Here is a 27325-nt window from a genome sequence, read left to right on the forward strand (position 1 = left end):
GCAATCAGGCATGTACCACGCTTTTACTTGCTAAGCACCTTCTTTTCTAAAAGCAGCCAATTGCTTCTAGTTTTTTTTTTTTTTTTTTTTTTTTTTTTTGTCTTTTTCGTGACCGGTACTCAGCCAGTGAGCGCACCGGCCATTCCTATATAGGATCCGAACCCGCGGAGGGAGCGTCGCTGCGCTCCCAGCACCGGACTCTCCCGAGCGCGCCACTGGCTCGGCCCTAGTTCTTTTTTATAAAAACTACTTCTAAAATAAGGGGGAGCGTGGAGGCTAACAGTTGGGGGGTGGTTAGTGGGACTAAGGATTTCAGAGCTTCTCCCCTAAGAATGAGGAAGGAAGGATTTTTAACAAGTAAAAGCGAAAACAGTAAAAATAGAAGGAGCATGGGTTGTCAAGTGGGACTACCTCATTGTAGCATTTTGGAAACTAAGGAGGGAAGAGTTGGAGTCACCTGTTCAAGGTCTCCAGTGACAAAAGATCGTCCTACTGTAACTTTCCCCATCATTTCAAAACACTACCCTCTACCTTTCCCCTCACCCAGTTTGGTTAGAATCTAGGTCCCAGGCACTGCTCACACCCAGCCTAGTTCAACTCCTTTCAATAATGACAAATCAAGTCTTGTGTGCAGGCACTCTCCTGGGTGCTGGGCAGGGGGTGGGAGAGCATGACCTAGTGGAAATAACCCGGGTTCCAAACCAGCCCGGCCTGACAGTTCATTCCCAGTCCTACTGTTGACTGACCTTTGGATCTTGGCCATATAATGACCTCATCAAGCCTCAGCTCCTCATCTGGGACATGGGGACAATCGTCACTGTTTTAAAGGATTGCAGTGAGAATTAGAATGAGCAGAAGCAAAATCTTTGGCTGCCTGTGGTTTCTCAGTAAATAGTAGCTGTTATTAACTCCAATTCTAAGATAAAGAAGACATAGTTCTTGCCCTTATGGAGCTGACAGCCAAGTGAGAAACACTTTGGGAAATAGGACCCTAGAATGTCTGCAACTGGATTATTTATCTGCAACTAGATCAGCTGAAGTTGTCTTCTCAACCTAAACTATACTGTGGTGAGGAACTTGCCTAAATTTTCCATCAGAGGACCCAGGAATGTGGAGAACAAAGGAGAGCCTGGGAATGGGTAAATTAGACATGGCAGACCCAAAATGTGGCTTATTAGCCTATCATCTGGTTGCTGGGAAAACGCACCTATAAAACATGACGTATTTTTCCTCCTAATTCTTGAACAAACCTCAAAATGACAGGGGATCAATTTGGAGCTTAGCGAGAATGTAGCTACTTCCTCAAACCTTTGGTGCTTGTGTATACGGGAGACTGTCTTCCAGCTACACAAACAACCTGCTGAAAACATCAGTTTTATTAATAGAGTTCTTTACAGGACATGAAGAACAGTGCTTGACTTCTTTATTTCTTTGCCTACATATTGGATAGAAATGACTGGTAATTAATTCACAGTGGTTGAGCTGGTGTTGGGTGAACACAGATTCCTGGCTATAGCATAAAGCAAATAGAAATCATTTTTACGTTTTTTAATATTTTGTCTTACCTACCTATTTTCCACTTCTCTGTCTGAATATTAATGAAATATCCAAAGGTGGACCAATCTGGGCTTGGATTGGAAAGGCCTCTACCCAATCTCGGTTCTACCTCCAGATTTTAAGGCCATGTAATCAGAAACACAATTCTTACTAAAATCTCCTAATTAGCAAGTAGGAGCCAGCAATGAATTCCTTCTTCTCTTTCAAGAAAGAGGGAAATTCTTGAACATTGAGAAGCTGGGGTCTTTCTTTGTTTCCTGACTATCTCAGTCCAGTGGCCTGTGGAAATACATATATATTCCATTTTATTCATATGAATTGAGTTAAAGTAATGACTATTCTATAAGCTTTAGTGACTCAAAAGAAAAAGAAAATACTGTTTGTCCGTTGTCCCAAAGGCATTTAAAATCCAGCTGGTGAGTACCCAGCTTTGATCTCTGCACATCGTATACATGTATTGATATTCAACTGTGTACCCCACAAATATGTATAATCAATATGTTTCAATAAAAAAATATAAATAAATAAATAAATGAAATAAAATCTAGCTGGAAAGACAAAAGTAACAGTGGTACTATACTTACCAAAAACATCTTTTGAAAGTTAAATTATTTATAAGTCTTGTATACTTATTTAATTTTCAAAATTAATTTCTAATTTGTGGTATCATTCAGTCTTTGCCATCTTAAGTCAGAGGTACTAAAATTAATATTAAAATGTATTAATAAAGTTCACAAAGCCAAATAATTATAAAAGAAAGAAATGTATAAATGTGTCTAATAAAACGTTCAACTTGTAGTTTTTAAGTTTGCAGAATTTATACATTTCAAGTTATTAAAGCTTAAAATGGCATGAAGACTTTTGGAGCATGACTAATAACAGAGCTGTAAATTATGAATCGGTGAGTGGATATGCACTTATATTTGAACGTCTATATGCATATTCTCTACTGCTGATCACTACAAGGGCTCTGAAGCAGCCACCCTTTCTCCCAAAATTAGTGAACACATTTAGTGCCCAGATTGGTTCTGAATACTTCACTGAAAGGAACCAGAGCTCCTTGGAGAAATGACCTGATCCAGGAGTGGGGAAAGAAAACACAAGATGAGCCTGGAACATTGTGCCAGGAAGTAAGGCAGAGTTGAGGAATCAGGGGCACATAGCCAAAGGGCGCAGAAGCCTGCTTGAAGGATCCCCCTGACCAAAGCATGGACAATTTGAGCACTGAAATATGGGATGGCTGCCCATTGAACAAAAGAGAAGTCCACCAGTACATACTGATGTCAACAGACAAATGAATACAGGAGAGGGGATGTTCTTTCTTACGGTACAATGCAGCCAGGATATGTAGAAGCAATGATAAATGTAAAAAGTCACTCTCTGGCGACTGTCATAGTGGAGGGTGATTCACGGACTGCTGGGATCTTGACAACTGTCCCATCCAAGTCTCTTTATCCTTCCTGATCCTATTTAGGAACACACATTACATCTTATTACCTCCCTCAATCTGGAAGAGTTCTTTGGTCTTCCCCTATCTATCACATCTGTGATTTTCTTTACCAGCACAAAACTTTCATTCTCTAGGATGGCCCTCAACCTGGCTTGTCAGCTGTTTTCTAGTGATGAGACTCTGGTCATGCATTCTTGGCAGGAATACACAGAACAAATCCTGGCTTTTCTTGGTGTCTCATATCAGGAGGAATATAATGTCCATTCCTACTTTTATCAGTGATCTTAGCCTTGATCACCTAATCCTGAAAGTGTCTTCCATGTTCCTCCACTCTAAATTCACTATTTTTTCCCTTTGTATTTGCTTAGTGTTCTGTGGGGAGGTATTTCTCTACTCACCTTCCTGTCTGTCTCCCAAGTCCATGCAATGTTTACTACCTTGGAGGTCTAGAGTGATCCTAAGTCTCCTATGCCTATATTGAAATTACCGTGTGGTGGGTTTTAGGGACTACAGCTGCAATCCTTTTGAACTTGAAAATGACTGAAAGTCACTTTTTGACTATGTTCCTGGGAAGAAATTACCTCGTATTGAATTCGGTGGACTTGCGCCCATGTGAATTACTTTGAAGTCATCTGTGGCCTTCCAGGAAGAGGACATGATGAAATGGATCCCAGGCTTTGAGGACGGTTTGCTTCATTTTGCTCCCAGGCCTTTTCCTGTCATTCGCTCTTATTAGAATAGCCTTGGGCTACTGTTCCTCATGACTTCCCAGGGACTGGCTCTTGTCATGCGACTGTTTTGGTGATCCTAATTCCTGGCCTTTTGGATTGAATTGAAGCTGTTTTCTTTCTCAACCTTGCAACATCCCTCATCTGTCTGAGGAGAGCTCACTAGGAAATGTTTGTTTTTCATTAACTCGTTTCTCTCTGTTAGAGCCAACAGAAAAACAGAAGAGCAAAGGAGGGGGGGGTGTCCCTGTTAATTAGCTTAATTAGACTTCCTACTTCAGGGCTCTGTCCAGATCTCGTAAATTCACCATAGCAAACCCTGGGAAAACCATGCCCCAGCTGGTCCGTTCTATTTGTCAATGCCTCGTTGATTCATCTGTGCAATGCTTGTTAAGTCCTGAGCATGTCCCAGAGCTCTCACATGGTATGTCTCTTTATGTTTATAGCAACACTGCAAGATATGGGTTATTAACCCCATTTAAAGACCAGGAAATTGAAGTTTAGAGAAGTTAAGTGATTTCTCCAAGATCCGCCACCTAGAAAATGGAGCTAGTTTTGAATCTTTTGACATCAAGTTGTTTTCTCACTGTCTATTTTGACGAAGTGAGTGGCTTTGGTTTACGGCCACTCTGACCTAGACAGAGAGGCATCGAGGTATTCCACCTGCCGCAGCCTAGCTCACTGGGCTTTTGCCTGGGATCTAGGGGCTAAAACATGAGCTAAGTAGGCATTTCTTACTTCTCTCTCTCTTTATCCCAGTGAATATACTTCCGTTGCGGAGCCATATGAGGCAGAAGAGAGACAGCAATAGGGCTGGACAAAGACATGAATGTAAACATTGTTGTAAAATCATGCAGATAAAATTTCCATTTATATAAAGCTTCTACTCGATCTGAGAACTGGAGAGGATAAGAAAGAGATGTGATGTCTTTATGAACTGGAAGGAAGTATAGAGATCATTTAGCTCATTTTCCTGTTTTAGGCAGATGAGGAATAATGTGGGGCTGAAGAGGGAAAGACACTCACCTGAATTCCACAGATAATCAATGTCAGGGCCAGCAGATGACTCCATGAGTAGTCAAAAGCAAAACTAAATGTCTATAAACTGAGGGGACAGTATGAGGAGCAGAATGATTTGGGAGCTCGAGGAATAATTCTACAACATTGTTCTCAGATCCACCATCCTTTTACTGTAGACGTAAAAACAGATATTCAAGAGACTCAAAAACTCTCAAGGAAAACACATAAAAACTTAAAAAATTAATACATAAAAATCAACCTGATGGCAGTGTCAGCATATAATGACAACTACTATTTATTTATTTCAGAAACAACTACATCGAGGTATATTTTCATATTGTAAAATTCATCCATTTCAAGCGTACAATTTAATGATTTATTGTGCAATCATATCCATACACCAGTTTTAGACTATTTCTACACCCTGATAAGATCCCTCAAACTCAATCACAATAACTAGTATTTCGAATGCTTACTTATTGTCCAGAGTCCTTTACTTGTAGGAACTCTCTTTGCAACAATGCTATGAGAGGTTCTATTACTAATTTCATACCACCAGTGAGGAAACTAAGTCTTAGGAAGCTTGGGTCCAGGGTTTTGAACCCAGACCATCTGGCTTCAAAGGCTATGCTCTTTGTTACTATGCTATTCTACTTCCACGTCTAGAAAGAAACTGGGCAGTTGTTTCTCTATTTTGCATGCTGCTTTTTGGAGGTGTTGTAATCCCAGTTCTCTTTCCTATTCCCTATTTGTACATGCCTTAAAGATAGAGCAACCCTCTTTAAATAATCAGTTGGTATCGAGAGGTGGTTGACAATGTTAGATTGCATCTGCAGAGGTGTAATCCTGTTAAGCAAGATGTAGGGGATGGTGTGGAGGAGAAATGGGGAGAGAGTAATGCTCCTGTTAATGATGAATACTGGAAGCTATAATTTTTCATGCATTTTGCGGATTCAGTGTAACATGCAATGAGGCAGTAAGGATGTACTGTGGAGAAGCGGGTAGGAGATCTGCCCACTTCTGAGTGTAAAACCGGTCCCATATGAACTTCTTGTAGGGATGAAGATTGGGCTAGAGGATGCTTAGTGAGATGCCCTGGAAAAGAGGTGGGACCAAGGTGGGACCAAGTTGGGACCCAGGACAACCCACCTGTCTGGATAGATCTCATCCCACCTAAGTATTGGAGGAGCAGATCTTGAAAAAATAATCTTCCCCAAGATCCAAGAAAAAGTTTCTGATAAGTATTTTGTATCCTTACTAGAATATAAGATAGCCTGGGCTCTATCAAACAGGAATGAGAAATCACAGGGCACAGTCGCCTGAGTGAAAATATAACAAGATAAAATTTAAAGGTAGGTGGTTGAGTGAAGGAAAAATGGCAAGGAAACCAAAAATTCAGCTGCAGAATTAAAATCCATATGGGACAATGTAGAACCAAAGTGACATTGAGATAAAGCGAATCATGGTGTCATGAACATGGTGAAGAGCAACGGAGAGCATGTATTAAAGACAGAGAACAGAGGCCAGAACTGAAGAATCAAACATGAACAGCAGAATAGTAACTAAACACGCACACACATGCACACTGTGGCGCTATGGCTAATGTCGGAATCCTGCTGATGTCGCTAGTTGTAGCACTCTTAATCCTGCTCGTGATGCCAATTATAAAGTTACACGACCACGCCAGTTGTCAGGCTCTTTTACCTGCCTGTAATCCTGCCCCGACTGGGCCAATTGTCAAGCTAGGGCTGGGTCTGGAGCTCACAGACCCCTGAGGCCAGACTGGGTCACAGACCCTTCACATGCCAGGCTGGGTCCCCAGACCCCTCACATACAGGTCTATGAGCTATGTAACCAGCAAACAGATCCTTGGAAGCCGCAGGTTGGAAAGGCATGGCCACTTGTGCAGTGGCAGCCGCCCGAGGCAGTAAACTCCAGCCAAGGTGGCGGTGCCCACAGGTGCATTAACTCCACCCACACACAACCTATTCACAGCAAATGCTTGGTGAGATTCTGAACATCTGAGAGGCCCTGACCATTTTCCTATATTTTCCCAACATACACACACACACATTTTCTACAAAAGCTCTATGGGTTGAAAGACTTTACCACACTATATTGGAGAAAAATATGAAAAGAAACCCTACATCTAGAAACACCAGAGCAAAACTTTTTCTCATAAAGACAAAGAAAAATTCTGTAACTACCCAACAAAAACTGGTCAAATCAAACACAAAGAAATATAAAACTGGTGGGTTGTGGGTTTCTCCTGTGTTGTGTCAAACAGCAAAAAATAAGGGACTTTTTAAAAAAAACAGTTTGAAGGAAATCTATTGTGACTACACAGTAGTGAACCATTTTTCTCTTATATGTGAAGGCAACAGAGAAAGATTGCCAGACAGACAGAGCCTTAAGAAATATACTCCCAGGGTATATCTCTTGAAAAAAAATGTTAATTGAAAAAGTTCATTCCATGCGAAATGTGGAATAGAATTACAAACTCAAGACCAGGAAATTCTGTGAGAAAAAGCTGGTGGTGAGAATTAAAACAGTTAAACACAGTATTAAGTCAACATATTTGTTGAAACAATAATATTAGAGCCAGCATTTATTTCGTGCTTGCTGTTTATTAGAGCCAACATTTGTTTATGTGCCAGAAAAAATGTTTTACATGAGATTCGTTTATAAAAGTTAATGCAGGTGTCAAAAATGATTTATCAAATAAAAGGAGTATACAAAAAAATAATAACATAATACCAACAATCTGGGCTTAAATCTCTGTATTACTAAAACCAACCAGTGAGTGAAAGGAGTAAATATACTCAGTTCTTCACCTTAGTATTTGAAAGACAATGGGATGCAAAAGATACTGCTTCGTTTTTTATTTCCTTTGATGATTAGAGGTGTATTATGCTGCATTCAAAGTAAAGAAAAAAGTTATAGAGTAAATGACAAATCGGAAAGATTTTTTTCTGGCAAAAATGGCAGAAAAAAAGAAATTATGCATATGTTAAATGTCTTTATGTATCAATGAAAGAATCACAAACAAACATCTGAAAATAAGAGCAAGGATCTGAACAGGCAATTCATAAGAGAATACCCATTGACAATTAACATGGAAAAAAAAAAGTTAACTTCCTAAGTAATAAAAAGCTCAAATTAAAGAGGCTGGCCAGTCAGCTCAGTTGGTTAGAGCGTGGTGCTGATAACACTGAGATCTAGGGTTCGATCCCCGTACTGGGTAGCCACGCCCCCTCCAAAAAAAAAAAGGCACAAATTAAAACAGAATGACATACCGTGTTAAACCCATCACACTGGCGAACACTCAAAAGAATAATTCCTGTAGTTAGCTAGGATTGAGGAACAGGGCCCTTTAATATACTGCCAGTGGAAGGATAAACTGGTGCTCTTTTGGAGGGGAATTTGGCAACATACATCAAAAGCTTTCTAAGTGGCAATGCCTTTTGACTCAAGAATTGCATTTCCAAAGGACATACTCAGAGGTGGCCACAAAGATTTAACTGCTATGAGGAGAAGAGAGGTCCTCACATATGGGGCTTCTCCTCTGAGATGGAGGCTGGTACACAAGACAGCAATAGGGGCTCCTGACGGCCTCTCACTCTACTGAGCCCGGCCCCTGGGTTGTGTGCACCTGTCTCTGCTTTATTTCCTGTTGCTATCCCTGAGGCTTTTTAAAATGCCTGTTTAAACATTTCAGGTCATCTCTATAGCAGTCTCAGCAATGAAGGGAAGGGTGGGAAACTATGAGGAACCAAGCTAGAAAAATAGCGGGATGCCAAGGGAGGCTAGACAGGCCAGAACCAGAGTCCCAGCGAGTCATCAGGAGACTGGCATGAGCACTCAACTGCTGGCCCCCGAGACTGGGCATTTCTCCCAATGTGGCTCTTTCTAGACCTAAATATGGGCTGGAGCTACTGCTGCTGCCTCTGCTGGCTCTGCTGGAGTGACTCCCACGTGCTCCCTGCATGTTTGCGTCTCTAGCTCACGGTGACAGTACCTGGGGCGGGCACAGTTATCCTAAATACCTGGAGAGCACCACCCACTTGCTGCCATAGACTGGGAATGAGAGCTTCTGCATTGTTTGTGGCTTTCTCTGCTTCTGTCTCACCACAACACTCATGTCGGGAGCATCTCCAAATGTGGGAAGGGGGTTTAGATGCTGAGAAGCCCCTTACCAAAATCAAATCTCCACGATGCTGGTTATATTACTAAACACATGCCTTGGCATGCAGTGCACTTCTCTCCCTGCCCACTAAGCCTACCCAGGGCTGTCTCCTGCTGCCCTTTCTCCCCCATGCCTGCCGCCTGCCCTCCCTTTGAGGAGGAAGCCCTTCTTGCCTGCTTCCCAATAGCTCTTGGTAACTTGGGGAGGAAATTGGAAAAAAGTCTCAGAGGAATTCTATATATTCAGAGAGCAAGGGACCTCAGAAGTGAATCCATTTTTGGTTCACGTTTAGGATGAATGCTCAAGCTGAAGGTCTCTTTTTTCTGGGTTGTGCCATCCTGCAAATGGGTGAGCAATGCTGTCTCCCATGCTCATGGAGCTTTACAGTTTACAATCGCTCTCACACGTGTGGCTGAATAAAATCAGATCGCGATTATGTTGTGCTGTGTGCGGATCAGGTGGAGAGAGGGGCTGCTGATGGCGGCTGTGTTGGTGATGTAATTACGCATGTAAAACTTAGCCAGTCTATCAGTGCTTCGGGCCTTTGTTTCTGGACACCTACTATGTGCTAGCTGTGGTGTTCTGTGCTGCAGGGATATGAGTAAAGAGGCCACAATTGCTGACCCCCATCAGCAAGCAGGGAGCTGATCACATGAAGAAGTGGCTGTAATTTAGCATAATAAGTGCAACGGTACAGATTGCCGTAAAAGCCCTGAGTCAAACATCAGCTGAGTCAAAAAGCATGTTGATCTGGCCAATGTTCATTAAATTGGCTTGTCGTGTTCAGGGACACAAGCATGGGTGATAGTGGGTGTCCCTCTCAGCGTCGCTATAATAGGAACTGAAGCCTGTCACATCTAATTCATTAGGAAATCCTAGGTAACTGGCTGTTCCCCCCCCCCCCGCCTCTGCACCCCTAGGATTCTGATACACATTATACATCATTATCCTTTCTTTGACTGAGCTAGTGCTTATGAAATAAGTGAGCATTCTTGTAGACTGCACCCCAATAAACAGTGCTTCTGGTGTGCACAAGAGATGAGAAGGGGATTGGGGTGACATTCCCTGGGGGCTTTCCTTCATACATCTATAAGCAGGGAAAGGTGCTGCTAATGCAGGGAATGTCACTAGCTGTGCCTGTGTCTCCTCCAGCAGCTCCGAGCCGAGGACACAGGCTTTACCCTCCCCATGACCTCCTGACCCAGTGAACTGGCTGTCACATTCCTCTTTTGTGATTACAAAAGACCTCTAGGGACTCTAGACCAAGAAGTTTACCTTCCAGCCCAGCCAAGAGATGAAACACACATCTAGACAGGGAACCAGGATATAAGAAACATCTTTGACCAGAGGGTGAACTCGGGGCTTTGTATTAATGAGACCAAGTTTGCTAGGTTAGCCCCAGGAGGGCCTGTTAATCTCCCAGGGCCACAGGCATTCGGCCCCCAGGCCGGGGGGCTTTCCAGAGACTGTCTCAGGCCCTGGAGAGCCAGGTATGGTGCAAAGCGTGTGTCAGCAGGGGTCCAGTCCTATCACAGGAGACACAGATCCAACAGGGATGACTCAGGAATGTGGCCGGTGGGCCCTGGGAGCACCACAGAGAAAATCACAGGGAAGCCTTGTTACTACAGACAGAAAAATCCATGTTGCCCTACGGAGCACGAGCCAAGTAGTTGTGAACTTAAAAATACCTGAAGTCATACCCAAGAAGTAAGCAAGTCACACTCCAGAGGTTCTTGCTAAGTTTACCAAATTAAAAAAAAAATAATAATTAAACAAAACTTAATGTGTACCTCCAAATTCATGTGGTGAAATCCTAACCACCAAGGTGATGGTATTAGGAAGTGAGGCCTTCGCTGTGCAATTAGGTGACATGCGTGGGACCCTCCTGATGGCATTAGTGCCCTTATAAAGGGACCCCAGAGAGCTCTCTCACTCCTTCTGCCATGTGAGGTTTTAGCTAAAGGATGGCTATCTACAGATCCAAAAGAGGGCCCGCACAAGACGCCAAATCTGTGAATGTCTCGACAGCCTCCCAAACCATCAGAAATAAATATCTGTTGCTTAAGCCATTAGTTTATGGGATTTTTGTTATAACAGTTTGAACAAACTAAGATAAGATGTTAAGTCTTTTTTCTCATTTTAGCAGTGTAAGTGCCATTGCATACACCAAATCCGTTTCTGCATTTTCTCAGTAGTTTCCTTCTGCCATTTACTGGGAATCGAAGCTAGAGGGGCCCAGCGCGTCAGCCTCCGCAGCTGCACTCTCAGGGAGCCAGGGCCTCTTTGCTCTTGAAAAGCTGGGTCACTCACGGACGTGCTGCTGCTGGCCCTCCACTCGCACGGGGGCATGGGATCAACCATCGCGTTCCTGCCTTGCTCCTTTAGAAGAGGAGAGGGTGGACAGAACGTGTTCCGTGGCTATTCCTCTGGTCATGTTTCAGAAAACTCAGCTTTGTCTTCGTGGCTGAAGGAGGGAAGCTTCACACTGTTTATGAAAGCTGGCCCGATTTGCCCTGCAATTTGTTCTAATTTCTGTTTTTAAGAAAATAAAAAGAAATTATAAATAAGAAAGTACAGATAATCAAAAAAGGAGAAAATACAAGTCATCAAGAATATTGTTCTGATGTTACTTCTTTCCAACACTTTTCCGCTGTGTTTCTGTATACACAGGAAATACACGTCCATGTAAATATGAATGTACACATTTCTTCCCTTTCAGTTGCAGCCACCGACCAGCATTTTAGCTGGGCATGCACCTTGTCAAATGGGTTTGATTGCTTTTGCCTGGTGACAGCTCCCACAACACTCCCCACCCCACTTTCCAAGCTAACTCTGTCCCCCAGCCCCTGAGATCTGGTCTTGTCCACTGTCCCCCCTGCCAGGGCTTTCTTTGCAACACGGTCTTGAGTTGTGCCTGCAGGTTCCACTTTGCTATTTGCAAGTTTCCACATTCCCTTGGTGGGCCTTTAGACTATCACCTCATGCAGAATTTTCTGGTTCTGCCTTACACAAACAAACAAGAGAAACTGATAAAGCTCATTTGTAACCGACTTAGCTGTTACTGTAAATTTTAGGGAGTCGAATAAGCCGGAACCTAGCAGAAACCACTTACACGTACATTTTATCTTGACAGTGTGGAGATCGGTTTCAGCGTGTGCCCTGACAAACTTAATTGAATCTAAATCTGCAGCTGCAACATGACCCCACGTGAAAGGCCAGCTGAGGAGTGAAGGTTTGACTGGGTGAGCGCTGGAAAGTTAAGTCCTCCAGCTCCATTCACACCTCTGTGAACATCTGACAGCAGCAGCCTTGCTGAGAGAAGACCCCCCAGAACTTTGGCTTTTCTCTCCCCCCACTCCTGCCTGCCTCCTGCCTCTACCCTAACCTTCTGTTCTCCACCTGAAAGGCAGAGAAGATAAAACCTCTGCTGTTTCTCTCCTATGGATTTTTTAGGAATCAAGTGAAAAAAAACTCTCTATACAAGAGCTCCCCAAACACTCGAGGATGATGTGGTATACAGTTATCACTATATGTCTTAATCCATTCAGGCTGCTATCACAGAATACCACGGATTGGGTGCTGATAAACAACAGAAATTTATTTTTCAGAATTCTGGAGGCTAGGAAGTCCAAGATCAAGGCACTGGCAGATTTTGGATATGGCGGGGACAGGCTTTCTGGTTCATAGACAGCCATCTCCTTGCTGTGTCTTCACGTGGCAGAAGGGCGAGGGAGCTCTCTGGGGTGTCTTCTTACAAGGGCACTAATCCCATTCATGAGGGCTCGACACTCATGACCTCCTAAAGGACCCACCTCCTAATACCGTCACCTCGGGGTTAGGATTTCAACATATGAATTTGAGGGGACACAAACATTCAAACCATAGCAACATAATAATGAGAACAAGGCCCCATACCTTGGGTCTTTGGCACTTACAGTGAATCCCTGTACAGCACTTGGAAACAAAAGGTAACCATGGTCCTGTGTCTCCTTTCAGTGGGGAGCACAGACAGGAGAGGTGCCTGTTAGCAGGCTCTGTTCAACCCCCCAAGAGCCCCTGGGATGCCTCCTTCCAGGGAATGTCTGGTTTCTTTCTCCTCCAGTTTCTCTTCTATAAAACCTATCTCTTCACCCAATATTAAAATGTATTTTTCCAGTCTGTTTCTTGGGTGCTTCAAATGCATATGTCAGCCCATGTCAGGCTCCACCAGCCCTTTCATGTAATCTGCTTAAACTGGGTATGTCTGGACTGTCCCCAGAGGATATGGTTCAGAGAGGATTTGATTTCCAGGTCAGTTCGTGTCAGGCTGAATCCTTGATGGGATATGTCGGGCTCCTGGTAAAACAAAGCTGCTTGTGGCAGGCTGGGCACCCTCAGAACCTTTCCCCCTACCTTGGGGCCTTTCAGTTGCTAGGATTCACTTGTTTCCCAGACAAATCAGAAAGATACTTTTGTCTTTCTGGGCAACACTGGGCATCCCTGCCACTTGTGATCTAATGTTTAACTTGCAATAACTTTCATTGCTTTATTTTCTTATTTTAAAATAAACACATACGCTATAGAAAATAAAGGAGGAAATAATCCTACTGTCCAGAAACAACTTGTATTAACACTTCAATGCATAACTTTTGGGGGAGGTCATGGCAGAAACTGCATTTATACTAGATACATATAGTGCTATTAGCCTTTTTTCAAATATTTCTACGTCAGCATATATCCATCTATTGCACCATCTTTAATGGCTGAATATTATTTCATGCTGTGTGTGAACAAAAATATCTCCAGATTGGAAATATTCATTGTTTCTCTGTAAAAAACAAGCCAGAGGAATGTACTTAGAACTATGTTGAAACTTGATGCTTGTACATAATTCTAATTATTTACTTAGGATTGAATACCTGGAAGTGGTGTTGCTGGATCAAGAGATAGGCTTTAGGCTTTAGGAAACCCTTTACTAGATTGACATCTCAAAAGACACAACTCATTTGAATTCGGACGGTAGTAGAGGAGAGCGGAATAACTGCAAGGGCAGAGAGGGAAGCCTGCCTATTTGGGAGTCATTACAGAACCTCGGGTGGACTCTGAGTAGAGGGAAGATGGAGGAGGTTGTGGTAGGAGAGCCAGGAAGTACCTTCGCCTGCAGTGTTAGGTGCTCTCTGTGTTAGAAGGGCAGCGAAGGTGTGGCAGAAGTGGAGGTCAGCATAGCTTTTACCCCAAAGCAGCTCCATCTGCTTCAGTTCCTGCTCAGTCCTGATGTTGGATTGTCTCATATTGTTAACATAGTTTTGAATGCTGGACTTATTTTTATCTTCATGAGTATTTTAGTGAGAAGGAAGGAGAGGTTGCATCAAAACCTGCTAGCCAGACTCCTTTGGAAACAGATGTCTGCACTTGTGTTAGGATGTGCATTTATACAGCTGGCAAACATTGTCAGCTCCACTGGGGAGCCAACATCTTCCAGCCAGACCAAAAATAATTCTGGCCCAGCACAGCCTATGACTTTCTGCAAGGCCAAGCTCTGATGCAAGACTCTACTCCACTTTTCAGATTTTGTGAGGTGTATTTATAGATAATCCCTATATAGAGGATTAGTGTGAGAGTAAAGAGGTTTCTGTCATATTTCTAGAAGCCCTTCTACATGTTTTAGAGTTGCCCACAGGGAAACCAGAAGAGGAACTGTCATATGCACTTTTGTATTTCCAGGGCCCAGACTATACTCGGAACATAGTAGGAGCTCAATAAACACTAGTTGGATGTATTGATCTTCCACACTCTCACCCTCGAGGCAAATGTAACTCAGCTGCAGCCCCACCAATTTCTATACTGCTAGTAGCACATCCCCCACTCCCTCATGCCTGCGTGTCCTTAGAAAGCCCAGTTCAAGCACTTAGTACCCATGAACACAACAGCACAAGCAAAGCTCTTGCCATTTTAAATGCACAGAAGAGCTGGTCTCAAAATATTGGCTGGGGTCCCCTGATGCTTCCTGAAACCCTTTCAGGGAGACTGTCGAGTCAAAACTGTTTTTCTAATGCCATGAGAAGTTATTTTCCTATTTCACTCTCATATCCAATGAGCATACAGTGGAATTTTCCAGGGGCTAATAAACTGTGATGATGTCACTGCTCTGATGGGTAATGGAATTTGTCACTGCATATTCTTGCATTGAAAAAATTTTTCAGTTTTTATTTCTAATGGGACAAATATAAATAGATATAACCCCATGAGCAAAAGCTTTTTGAGGTCCTCAATAATTTTCAAGAGTGTAAAGGGGTCCTGGAGTCAAAAGTTTGAGAACCTCTGGCATTGAATTACACTTCCTTCTGGTCTTTACCCAGGTAAGTTGGCCCTTATGAGGGAATGAAAGAAAAATGACTCTATTTCTCTATTTCCTGATTTTTTCTTTCAATGCATACTTTATCAAGTTTCTACTTTGAGCCAGGCACGATGTTAGGTGCCGGATACAGAATTAACAAGACAGCCATTTGCAGCAACATGGATGAGGTTGGGGAAAATTACATTAAGGGAAATAATCTAGGCACAAAGGGAAAAATACCACATGTCCTCATTCATAAGTGGGAGCTAAGAGAAAAAGAAGGTAGGAAAGAAAGACCACAATGGTGTGCTGGGCTTGCAGAGGGAGAGAGCATATGTAGGGGAGAGATTGGAGTGGGAGACATGGGGAATAACTGCAATTTGAGGTGGTGGGTATGCTGATAGTATTGATCTGACCACCACATCTTGGGCATAGGTGCTGATGGTAAGCTCTCTGCCCCATGAATATGTATAATCAATAAAAAATAAATAAAAATAAATAAATAAAAATGTTGGGAAAATAGAATAATTTAATCAGGCCTCCTTGCCTGCCCATCTGGTTGGCAGTGGTGCAGCACATTCTTTGTAAGCAAATTGTGTGTGTGGGGGGGTGGAGTTCGTGCGCATGCATGGGCCGTGAGTTGGCTGGCATCTACCTCGGCCATCTGCCACTCTGCGTGGCCATGCTCTCAGACTTATGGCTTCCAAGGACCTGTTTGCTGGTTACCTAGCTCATAGACCTGCATGTGAAGGGTCTGAAGACCCAGGCTGGTGTGTGAAGGGTTTGTGACCCAGTCTGTGAATGGGCTTGAGGGGTCTGTGAGCTTCAGACCCAGTCCTAGCTTGGCAATTGGCCCAGTAGGCAGGATTATGGGCAGGTAAAAGAGCCCAGCAAAAAAGAATGAACAAGATGAATGCAACCTGCCTTCAAGTTGCCTGAAGTCTTGTAGCAAAGACACATGTGACGGGAAGGCTTCCCTGAGGCACTGGTACCAGCAGAACAATCTCAAAGAAGACTGGGAGCTGGTCAAACAGAATAGGTACAAGGTCCTCAGCAGGAGGGCCCCTGGAGCTCCTGAAGAACCCCAGGGAGGCTGCAGAGGCTGCACAAGGGGAGCCCGAGGTTCTCGAGAGGAGTGTGCAGAGGCTGCAGACCATGCGGGGCCTGCAGAGTGGCGAGGTCTTGGTCTTGATGCTAAGGCAATGCTCAAGGGCTAGCAGAGGGGGGTTAAGTTTTAATCTTTTAAACTTTTTTTTAATTGGGGTAAAAATATACATAAAATTTACCATTTTTACCATTTTTGGTGTACAGTTTTGGTATACAGCCAGTATAGAGTTCAGCAGCATTACGTGCATTCACACTGTTGTACGAACACCCATCATCCATCCCCTGAATGATTTTTCATCCCCCACTGAAACACTCTACTTATTCAACACTAACTGCCCACCATCCCCCGCCCCAGCCCCTGGTAAACACTATTCTACTTTCTGTCTCTCTGAATTTGACTATTCTGGGTCCCTGCTATATGAGGGTACTTCAACGAGTTTGTGAAAAAATAGAATTAAAAGATAATACAAATCTTTCCACAGACTTGCTGAAATACCCTCGTAAGTGAATTGTGAATCATACACTCTTTGTCCTCTTGTGTCTGGCTTATTCACTCAGCCTAATGAAGTGGAGGGTTTTCGAGCCCAAAAGGAGATTAGTAAAATGTCTCAGAAAGAGACGGATACTTTCATCTTGGTGTCTGTCCTCTCCCTGGCCCTCTGTCCTCTCCCCGGCCAGTTCTACACTTTCCTCTCCCATCTGAAGACCAGGCACCAGCTGCCTTCAGAAGCCCTTCTGTTGTCAGCAACAAGAAGGGAGATTGGGTCACACTCTTGAAGGGAACACTGGGTGATTGGACAGAGGCCCCCTTGAGACTCAGTCTTCCAGGTCTGCAGAGACTATAAAATGGACTTTAAAAAAAAACCAAAAAACAGCTTGGCGTTACCAGACCAGTGCCAAGAGAGCTGTATGTCAGCCCACCTCCAGATGCTGGACAGTGGCTTCTCTCTTCTTTGGACCCAGCTACATCACAAGGCTGCAATGACTACTATGCAGCAGTGACCAGAAGGAGGGGCTGGGAGTCAGAGAGATACGTGGCCGACCCTTGTCTTTCCTTGCCAACTGTCCAAGGGCTCCTGTTTTACCAGAAACACATCTCTTGTCGTTTAATGGGTAGGGGTTTGAGAATGATTGATTGTTCCTTGAAATTTCAACCTCCACAGTCGGGAAAGTCCGAATGCTGAGAACAGGCCCTAGTTGCTTAGAGCTCTGGTTCTCAGACTTGCATGTGCAAAAGCAGCACCTAGAACCAACTGCTGGGCCCCACCCCCAGAATTTCTGACTCAGTAGCTCCGGGGTAGGGCCCTGGAATTGGCATTTCTCACAAGTGCCCAGGCAATGCTGATGCTGCTGGCCCTGGGACCACAATTTTGCAAATCACTCCTTTAAAGAGAAGCAGGAATTATGAGAGACAACTTATGAGTTTTTAATGTAGACCCCTCTATAGTGCACATTCCTCTGCCTAGAATGTTCTTTCTGCACGTCTCAGCCTGGTAAGGAGATGGGACTACAAAGCCACATGATGTCTTTGCTAATTTGGGGGCTTACCGAGTAGATGTCACCTCTCCCTCACAAGCGACATGTGTAAGTGTCAGGTTTCTACATGTTTCTACCCCCTGTCTGTTTTCCGAAGGAAGGACCAGCAGCCTGCTATGGATCTGTTGGATGATGAAAGGGAATTTTTCACCCTTTTATCACTCTGCTAGCCCTAGGGAGGTCTGCAAAGACCCATTTATTCCATCTGTTGAAGCTCAGTCCTCCTTCGTGAAGACACGAAGTCTGTTGGCCCCAGGGTCATTCATTATTGGGAAGCAGAGTCACTGTCCCCTCAGCCAGCCAAGTGTTCACCTCATACTTCACAGATTGGGCAGTTAAGGGAAAAAAAGCTTTCATCCTCAATTGCAAATGATTTAAAGTGTTGGGTCAATGAGCTCTGTTCTCTTGGAAGAGTGGTAAGGACATTTGGCCTCTGGGCAGGGGCACAGGACATATTCACTTCATCCTAGTGCAGCTGTCATTTCTCTGTGTTATCTCAGCGTTTTGGCAGAAGAGCTCATTTTCCTGATGAACAGCAGAGGAGGCCAGCTAGCACGGCACAGAGAACGCTGTGTGGGACAAAGAACCTCAACATACTCCTCTCTTCCACATGCTAGACATCTTGCCAGTTGCAGACCTGCACTCACGAGGCTTTTCTGAGCCAGGTCTGATAAATGACCAAGCAACACTGAAGTAATGCTATCATCTCCCCAGTCAAGATGCCTGCCTTTGTTGTAACAACAGCTATACCAGTAATTACAGCTAACGTGTATGGAGTACCACTCAGAACATAGGCCAGATACCATTGTGCACATTGTACTGTAAAATTGATTAGAACTTATTTCTCATTAAGACATACATACTATAGTGATCTCCATTTTTCAGATGAGCAAACTGCTTTTGCAATGTTTAGTAACATCAAAGAAAAACAGCCCCTCAGCACTTGTGAAAGATGGCAAGACAGATTTTATTCACACTATTGCAGTAGGGGAGGTAGATGTCAGTATAAACTCAGCTCAACTCCAACTAAGACAAAGGAGAGTGAGGTTTTTAGAAAGAACAAAAAAGGGATTGTGTGTTAAAAATGGAGGAACCAAAACAGGGACTAGTTGGTCATAGAGAAATGGAAAATTATAGAAGGCAGGTTACAGTAGAGCGTTACTGAAAATGGTGTGGCAAGGTGGGTCAGGACAGTGTGCATTCTGTGGTTTAGCAGCACTAGGTTTTCATGAGAAAAGACTCAACACCAGGCTGCGGTCACCTTTACGGACGTGGTCTAGTACAGGGAGAAGTAAGGCTGAAGTTTGGTCGAGTCTGTTAGCTCAGTGTTTGAGCAAGTTCTTTGTGCCACATGGAAGTGCATAGTTTTCAGTAACTTGCCTAAGGAAGGCCACGCAGCAGGTAGGGAGCAAGTCAGGGAGTGGAGCCCAGGCAGCAGGATGGAGCCCTGAAGCACCACGCAGACCTGCTCTCATGTCAGCCCTTTCTTACTCACAGAGCTGTCACCTGTGCAGTTGAGTTCAGCCTGGTCAGAAATCCTACCTCATGTGGGTTCCCAGAGCACTGCCTCTTCCGATTCTGCATCCACAGCCCTGCCAAGAACAGAATTGCCCTTGGCCCTGGGTGGTCCTTCTCCACCCCCAACCCTCATCTCCTCCGCTGCTTACATATTCACACCTGAGCTGAGAGAAGACTTTGAACAGTACGTCTGACCTCTATCAAGGGCCCCAGTGACAAGAGGACATCCTATCCTGGCAACATTTTGTCAACCTTAGAAAAATGCTCCTATCCATTGGTGCCAATCAGCCTCTCCTGCCCTAACACAAGACTCAGCCAAGCTTCCTGGGAAAAGGATGCAACAGAAAAACAGGAGCTGTCTGTGCAGGATCTGTGCAGTTAAAACCGGGCCATTTACCTCACCAGCAGCCCATTTTGTAATCATGGATAAAAAGCTGTTTTCAATTTTTAAAGTATATATACAAAGGGCGTCATCGGGGATCGCCCAGCAAGTTCATCTGTCATCAAAAGGAGATGAGGATAAACTTGGCACATTCCAGATCCTGACTTTTCTAAGGGTTGACATGAGAACGTAAAGGGTCTGAATATTTTCCGATATCTGCTCAAATGCTCATCTCTGGGGATACGAAATCTGTCTGAAGTCCAGGGAGGGCCTGGAGCATCAGAGATCCTGGAGCTCTAAGAAATGACCTTGAAGGAGGTTAGGATTGAGTCATTACCTGCTCCCAAAGCCAAATTTCAGTGGGAAGGAAGGACAGAGAGAGAGGAGTGGGGACTTGGGAGGCACCGCACCAGTGCTCTGTAAATGCCATTTCTTCTGATTTTTATAACAACCCTGTGAAGCCAGTGTCATAGTCTGCATTTCATGGGTAAGAAGAATGAGGTCATAAAGCAAATTTCTCAAGGTCACAGTACGAGATTCCTGGTCTTCACATGGCTTCTGGTCACCATTTTGGGCTCACCTGAATTGCCCCTTGGAGGACTTTCTCTGTCTAAAGGAGTCCACACCTTCCTCTGTACCTTCTAGGTCATTCTCTGCAATATCACTCTGCACTATTGTCTTCAGGGTAGTCACCATTATTAAAATCTTATGTTTATTTCTTAGTTTTCTTCTTTATTTTCTGTCTATCCACAATAAAATACAAGCTTAGGAGAAAGAAAATAAAAAGGACCTTGACTCCCTGGTTTATTGCTGTGTTCACAGCAGCTGGGACTCTGGAGAGTACCTACCTGGTAGCAATTCAACAAATGGTTATGGAATGAATTAAAGAGTGAGACTCTGAAATAGAAATTAGATCTGTGAGGCCAGAGACCCCGTCTTTCTCCTCACCAGAAGCCCAGAGCTTCTCTCCAGATCTCACATCTCGAACGTCACACATCTGAGGGTCACTGTGGAAGAGGACCGCAGATCACCTGGCCATAATGCCCTGGAGATGGAAAGACTGCTAACACATCCTGTCCGAGTAGGCTCTGATTAGGCACAGGGAACCAGGCTCTTTGCAAGAGATCCAGAAAAGAAGTCCCATTGCATTTACCTAGAGAGGGTTTGAAATCAGACCCTGTTGGTATATCCTGGAAGTGGCCCCCATCTGTGGTTCCCCTGCTGGCCTCGTTCAGAAACCTTAGTTCAGTCTCACAGGCTGATTCAGAGAAGGGGAGCGAAAACTCTCTTCTCCCTGCCAGATTTTATCCCAGATTCATCCCCCACGAAGGAATGAAATCCACAGCTGGTAGTCATCTCTCCGGGCGGGCCGCAGGACTCCCCTGACACTGTATCTCCTAAACCACTTGTTTCCTAGGTCTCATTATCATTATTCATCTGTTTCCCTCATCCCCCCTGCTGTTCTGTGACCTTCCCATAGACAAGACAGGGTCTTCATCATCTGTGTGCACGCCCCGCACCTAGAATACAGCCTGAAGACATTGAGCAGCAGAAAGAACAAGGGGGTGATGCAAAGGAGGAAGGAAAGGTGAGCTTGTGAAGAGAGTCGGGGAGTGACAGGGATGGCAATGTCCTCTCTGTCACAAAGTTATTTCAAGATTACATCATGAGGAAGCGTTCAAAACTTACATCCAGAATACAGTTGGTGCTCAATAAATGTTTGTAAAAGAAAGGATGGGATTGACCTGTTGTTCTACATTTCTAGTTCAGGTGGCCTCATCTTTAAAAAAAAGTCTGGAAAGACTATTTTCTGAGGTTTTTTTTCCTATGGGGGTAGGAGGACTGGGGATTTTACTTCAAACCTTGGATTTACTTGCACTGTGTAGGTCTTCAGGATTTTGTCCCTGGACTAACTGAAATCTAATTGGGCCTCCAGGGATGAAGTCTCCATCTAGAGGATGGTCACCAGGTACTCCCCACCTGCTTCGTTGCTTGGGGGACCTGCTCCTTCCCCATGTACCCCCCACCCCCCAACTTCCTTGCCTTAAGAAGCCACTGGTCTGCCCTGGAGCACCAAAGAGGTCACCTTCCATGGCCTTAGTTTTGGTGAACTTTTGCAAGAAACATTTTTAATGTTAGCCTAGAAAACCAGGCTGTCCTGGGGCCCCAGTAAGTGTTTCTTTTTGTGCTAGAGTGTGGTTCTCAAAGTGTGGTTCCAAGACAACCAGCAGCAGCAGTGATGGGGAAATGCAAATTCCTGGACTCCACCCAGATCCGCTGAATCAGAAACTCTGCGGGTGGAGAGCACTGAAAAACAGCTTCAATTTAAGTTTATCCCTTATAAACTGCTTTATCATCAACTTCTGCCCATTTGTCTACTATCTTAATTAAAATTTACATTTGTAGCACTTTGCCGCATATAATTCCTCTTCATGTGCATTAATATATTTGATATTTACAAGCACCTTATGAGGTCAGTAGAGTGGGGTATCATGATCCCCACTTTCCTGATGAAAAACTGAGATTCCTGTCCGATGTCAAAAGGTGGGACTAGAACCTTTTTTTCTTTTTTTTCACTTTTGCTCCAGAGCTCTCTCTTCACTTGGTTTTACAGTCCCACTCACTCTCTGTACAGTCTTTTTCTCCGATCTCTTCTTACTTACTTGGTTTATATTGAGTTTTGTCAAAGCTGGAGGCTTGTTCCATACATCCTGTTTGGGGCTCCTTTATTCCAGATCTCTTTATTCTATTTCTAGCCCACGTGCTCTGGGGAGCATATCCCATCTCTTTGAAGGCACAGGACAATGCTTCTCAAACTTCAGCATCGGGATGAGTCACCTGGGGACCTGGTGAGAATGTGATTTAAGCTCTGATGCGGAAGGTGTGGGCTGGGGCTGAGGTTCTGCATTTCTAGCAGCATCCAAGTGGCTCCTGGTTTCCACACTTGGAGTGACAAGGCAGCAGGACCCTTGGGTGTTTTTGTTTTCACTTTCTCCCTGGAGACACTGCAAATGTCTTCATATTCCTGAGTTTGAGGATCAGATCATGGGAGGGAGGCGAGGAGGGATAGGAGGAGGGAGCAGGAGGCACCTTCTCCACTGTCATCACGTTCTGAGCAGAGTGAGAACAGAAGCTGTTCACTTCCAGTGTCCTGAACCTCACTTCTACCTCAGGGTGCCAAGAAAAACAGCCCCGAAGCTCCTTTAGAATTTTCAAAGTCCAAACCAAGGTGAACTGGGGAGGTTTGAGGCTGCCAAAGCTCTGGCTTCTATCTGGTATGTTGTTTCTCTGTGTACAGTGGTGTGTGGACAACTTTTAATAAGGAGAAGACGTCAGGTTCAGGGCCTTTCAACCTTGGCTGAGCACCTTCAAAAAGACACGCCAACACCAAGGAATCTGATGGGGTGGCTCCAGTGTCTGCCTAACATTAGCATTTAGGAGATAATCTCCTTAATGCCAGAAATACTAAATCTAAGTACATAGGCAAAACTGCCTACGATCTTGTAAAACACATCATGGCCATCTGGCAGAAACTACTGAGGTGTCAGAAGGAAAGGGGAGATAGACAGTAACATACAAGTCATTTTTACGATCCTCCCTTCAAAGAGCAAAGTGTGTTGCTTGACAGCCCAGGAAATGGGCAGCCAAGACCCCGTCACTGTTTGGAAGTCTTTAAAGACCAGGGAGAGAATTTCCCTCTCTGCTCAGGAGAGAAAGACAGCCACGGTGACCTGAGTGGTAGCTGTAGAGAGATGGTGTGGGTGGTACTGAGCACAAGAGGTGGCAGCAGCTACACACGTGTTTCCGAGCTTCTTCAGTTCCAAGTACGGGACACAACACCTTCACCCCACTCTAGTTGGGTGTGAGAGTCGAGTGGGCTTTCCAGTTTGGGGAAATTCGTGTGTTTACTTGGCCTCTTTGGTGACCATACATGCTACCCATCTGCACAGGACTGCCTCTGAAGCAATGTTTGGGTGGCAAGAGCTGGGCCCCGTTTGCAGCTCAGAAAAACACCTCTCCCTCCAACCATTCTGCAGAATTTGTATGGCTAAATGTGCCATACTCTCAGGCACTTGGTGCCTTTGTACATGCTGTACCCTCAGCCTAGAATGCCCTTCCTTCCCTTTCTCTAGCTGCTGAGCTCCTATTAGCCCTTCGGAACTCAGCTTAAGCATCTCTTAAGAGCCCCTGACACTCCATGCCTTCCTGTATGCTGCATTTCCAAGTTTTGTTTATTTGTCTCACCAGCTAGACTCATCTCCTCTTATCTTACCTCTTGGTCTCAGTGCCTGGGATAGCATCAGGTATGTAGTAGGTGCTCAACAAATTTCAAATGCTTAAATATGTCCTACTGAAAATTTGTCTCTAATTATGCCCAGTGAAAGACAAGGCCATTTTTCTCAAGGGAAGAGTGAAATGTAGGACTTGCTTCTTTCCCAGTTTGAGCCTTAACATGTCTGATGTCACATGTACAGGGATAAACAGGGAATGGCTCCAAAGTTCTAGTTACCCTGGCAGATTTCTGTTTAGAGCCAAGTCCACAAACTACTGCTTTCATATGTCACCTTGGCATTTCAGTCTTTATCATGACCAAAGCTACACAATATTTGAAAAGCCATTGGGGAATCCCAACCATAGATTTCCCTTAGGGATGGTTGTGGGATGAAGAATGCTTTGAAACCAAACCCAAACTCCCAACCAAGCAGAACTGTCTTGGGCCAAATTGTCCCAGACCCTGAGACAAGGGTCTGATTGCAAGATGCTTATTTGGGAGTGTTCCAGGATGTGCTGGCCCAGGAGAGAGGGTGAGACCCGGATACAAAGGAGGCCATTGCAAGGTGGGCTGATGAGCGAGGCTCCTACTGCAGGTAAGCGAGGCTTCATTCCACGGAGAACCTCCGGGAGATGGGGTGGAACACACCTCAGGCCTGTCTGTGCTAAATTATCCATTCTCACGGATTGTTCACCCATTCAACAGTTGGGCGACTTTTGATTGTTTCCCCCTTCGGCTTTTATAAATGCAGGTGCTTTAAACATTCTTGTGTGTGTGTGTGTGTGTGTGTGTGTGTGTGTGTGTGTGTGTGTGTGTGTGTGTGTGCGCACACGCATTTTCACTTCCCTTGGGTAGATACCTAGCACAGGGATTGCTGGGTGAAATGGTAAATGTGTGTTTCACTTTATAAGAAACTGACACACTGTTTTCCATAGTGCTATACCAGTTTACAATCCTGCCAGCAACGTATGAGTGCCCAAATGCTGCTAAAGAAAACAAGCCTGTGGTTTGCTTTTTTACTTTCTTAACAGTGTCTTTAGAAGAGCAACAGCTTTGAAGTCCAACTGAGTGCATTTTCTTATATGGTTTGTGCTTTTTTGACCGCTCTAAGAAATCTTTGCCTAACCCAAAGTCACAAAGATTTTCTCCCCTTTTTCTTCCCCCCTCAAGTTTTAGTTTTAGCTCTTTGACTTAATTCTGTCATCCATTTGGAGTTAATTTTAAGTATGGTATGAAGTAAGGGTTGAGATTTACCTATCTATCTGCATATAGATAGCCAATTACTCCAGAACCATTTATTAAAAGACTATCTTTCCCCAATGAACTACCTTGATAATTTTACTCAAAGTCAGTTGGTCACCTATATTTATGTCTTATTCTGGACTCTTCATTGATCTATATTGATCTCTATTTCACTGTTCTATATTCCTACCCTTACATTAATGCCACACTGCCTTGATCACTGTAGCATTAGAGTAAATATTGAAATCAGATGGAATACGTCCTCTAGTTTTGTTATTTTTCAAAATTCTTTTGGCTAATCTAATTCCTCTGCATTTTAATATAAAATTTAGAAACAGATTCTCAATTTCTATTTTAAAAAATGCCTGATGTACTTTTGATTGAGATTGTGTGGAGTATTTATATTAATTTTAGGATAACTGCTATCTTAATAACGTTGAACCTTCTAATCCATGTCTTCTTTATTTTCTCTAAGCAAAGTTTGGTAGTTTTTAAAGTGCAGATCTTGCACATAATTTGTTAAATTTACCCCCAACTCTTTCACATTCTTATGCTATTGTAAATGGCATTTTTTAATTTCAATTATTTCATACATGACTATATCTTTTTAAAATGCATTCTCAGATTACCTATATTTTAGTATACTTATTTATGCATAATTATATATGAGTTTTGCTTACCTGACTTACCGATCGTCTTGTTCCAGAAAGGTTTTAAGGAAGCTTATGCAAATATACTAAATAAAGCAAAAACTTAGAAGAAGGAGAGAATGGAAAAGGGAAGACAGAGGAAAGAGACGTGCAGCAGAACCAGGCATATTGCTAGTACACATACACACTGTACATGCTTGCACCTTTGTTTTCTAGATGTAAAAAGTTAAATCTGATTATTGCATAGTTCAGAGCATCCTTAGGTGAAAAATAAACTAACCATTCTAGAAAAGCACAGCTATTTCCTATACTTTTCCCCCGCAGGTGCTCAAAAACAAGATATACTGTATCACAGAATGTAAAACAACTAATAAGGTCCTCAACAGTGCCTTTATAAAAGTTGTGGTGACTTTTGATGTGCTGTTTCTTATATCACTTAAAATATAGAATAGCGGTTGTAAGAAAACAGTCTCCAAGAGAGATCCTGAGCAAGAACCATACAGATAACCTGGTCCTGGATTCTTTATTCTCAGAAATTGCGTGAAATAATGTTTGCTGTTGCAAACTGCTAAGTTTGGGCAACTAATTATGCAGCATTAGAAAACTAATGCAGATTTTGGTCCCAAACTACCAATTATTACAAGTAGCATTTATAGTGCTTAGATTATGCTAGGCATTTTACTAAGTACTACATAAATATTATTTAATCCTCATGTAACACTATAAAGAAAGAACCATTATTTTACAAGTTAGGAAACCGAGGACTAGCAGCACTTAGGCCAAATCGAGCCCAGGAGTCTGATTCCAACCTCTGGGTTTTTATCATCCTGTTATTCTGCCTTTTCTCATATTTCTTCCAAGCAGATCATGCCGATGGGTCCTTCATAGCATGTTTTCTCACCGGGGATGATACTGCCCACAAGACAATGAAAATTGGTTCATGGGAGGTGTGAAAAAAATCTTAGTACAATGGTTTGTGGCCCTCACAAGTTCAATGCTACCTGACAAAATTTTATTACTTCCTATTTAATTTCTTTTGTTAGGGAGAATCTAAATTAAATTAAATTTTTCTCCTTAAGAGAATAAAAATGAGAAATACTGCTTTATGACAAAGGCCATTCTTCTCTGAAGCTCCCAATCTTACAAAAGGAAAGTTTCTGATACAGAGTAGGTGTTTAGTTAACACTGTTGGCTTGATAGATTCTCACCCATGAGGTTCAAATCTCCACCTTGAAAATAATAGCTACAGAAAAAAATAAATGACAAGCTAAGCGATGCTCTGGACTCCACAGGAAACCACGTCATCTGCAAAGCCCAAAGCCAGGGCACCCCTGTGGGGAGCACTCTCAGGGATGAGAGC

Source organism: Cynocephalus volans, chromosome 10, assembly GCF_027409185.1.
Source record: "Cynocephalus volans isolate mCynVol1 chromosome 10, mCynVol1.pri, whole genome shotgun sequence".
Classification (NCBI taxonomy): domain Eukaryota; kingdom Metazoa; phylum Chordata; class Mammalia; order Dermoptera; family Cynocephalidae; genus Cynocephalus; species Cynocephalus volans.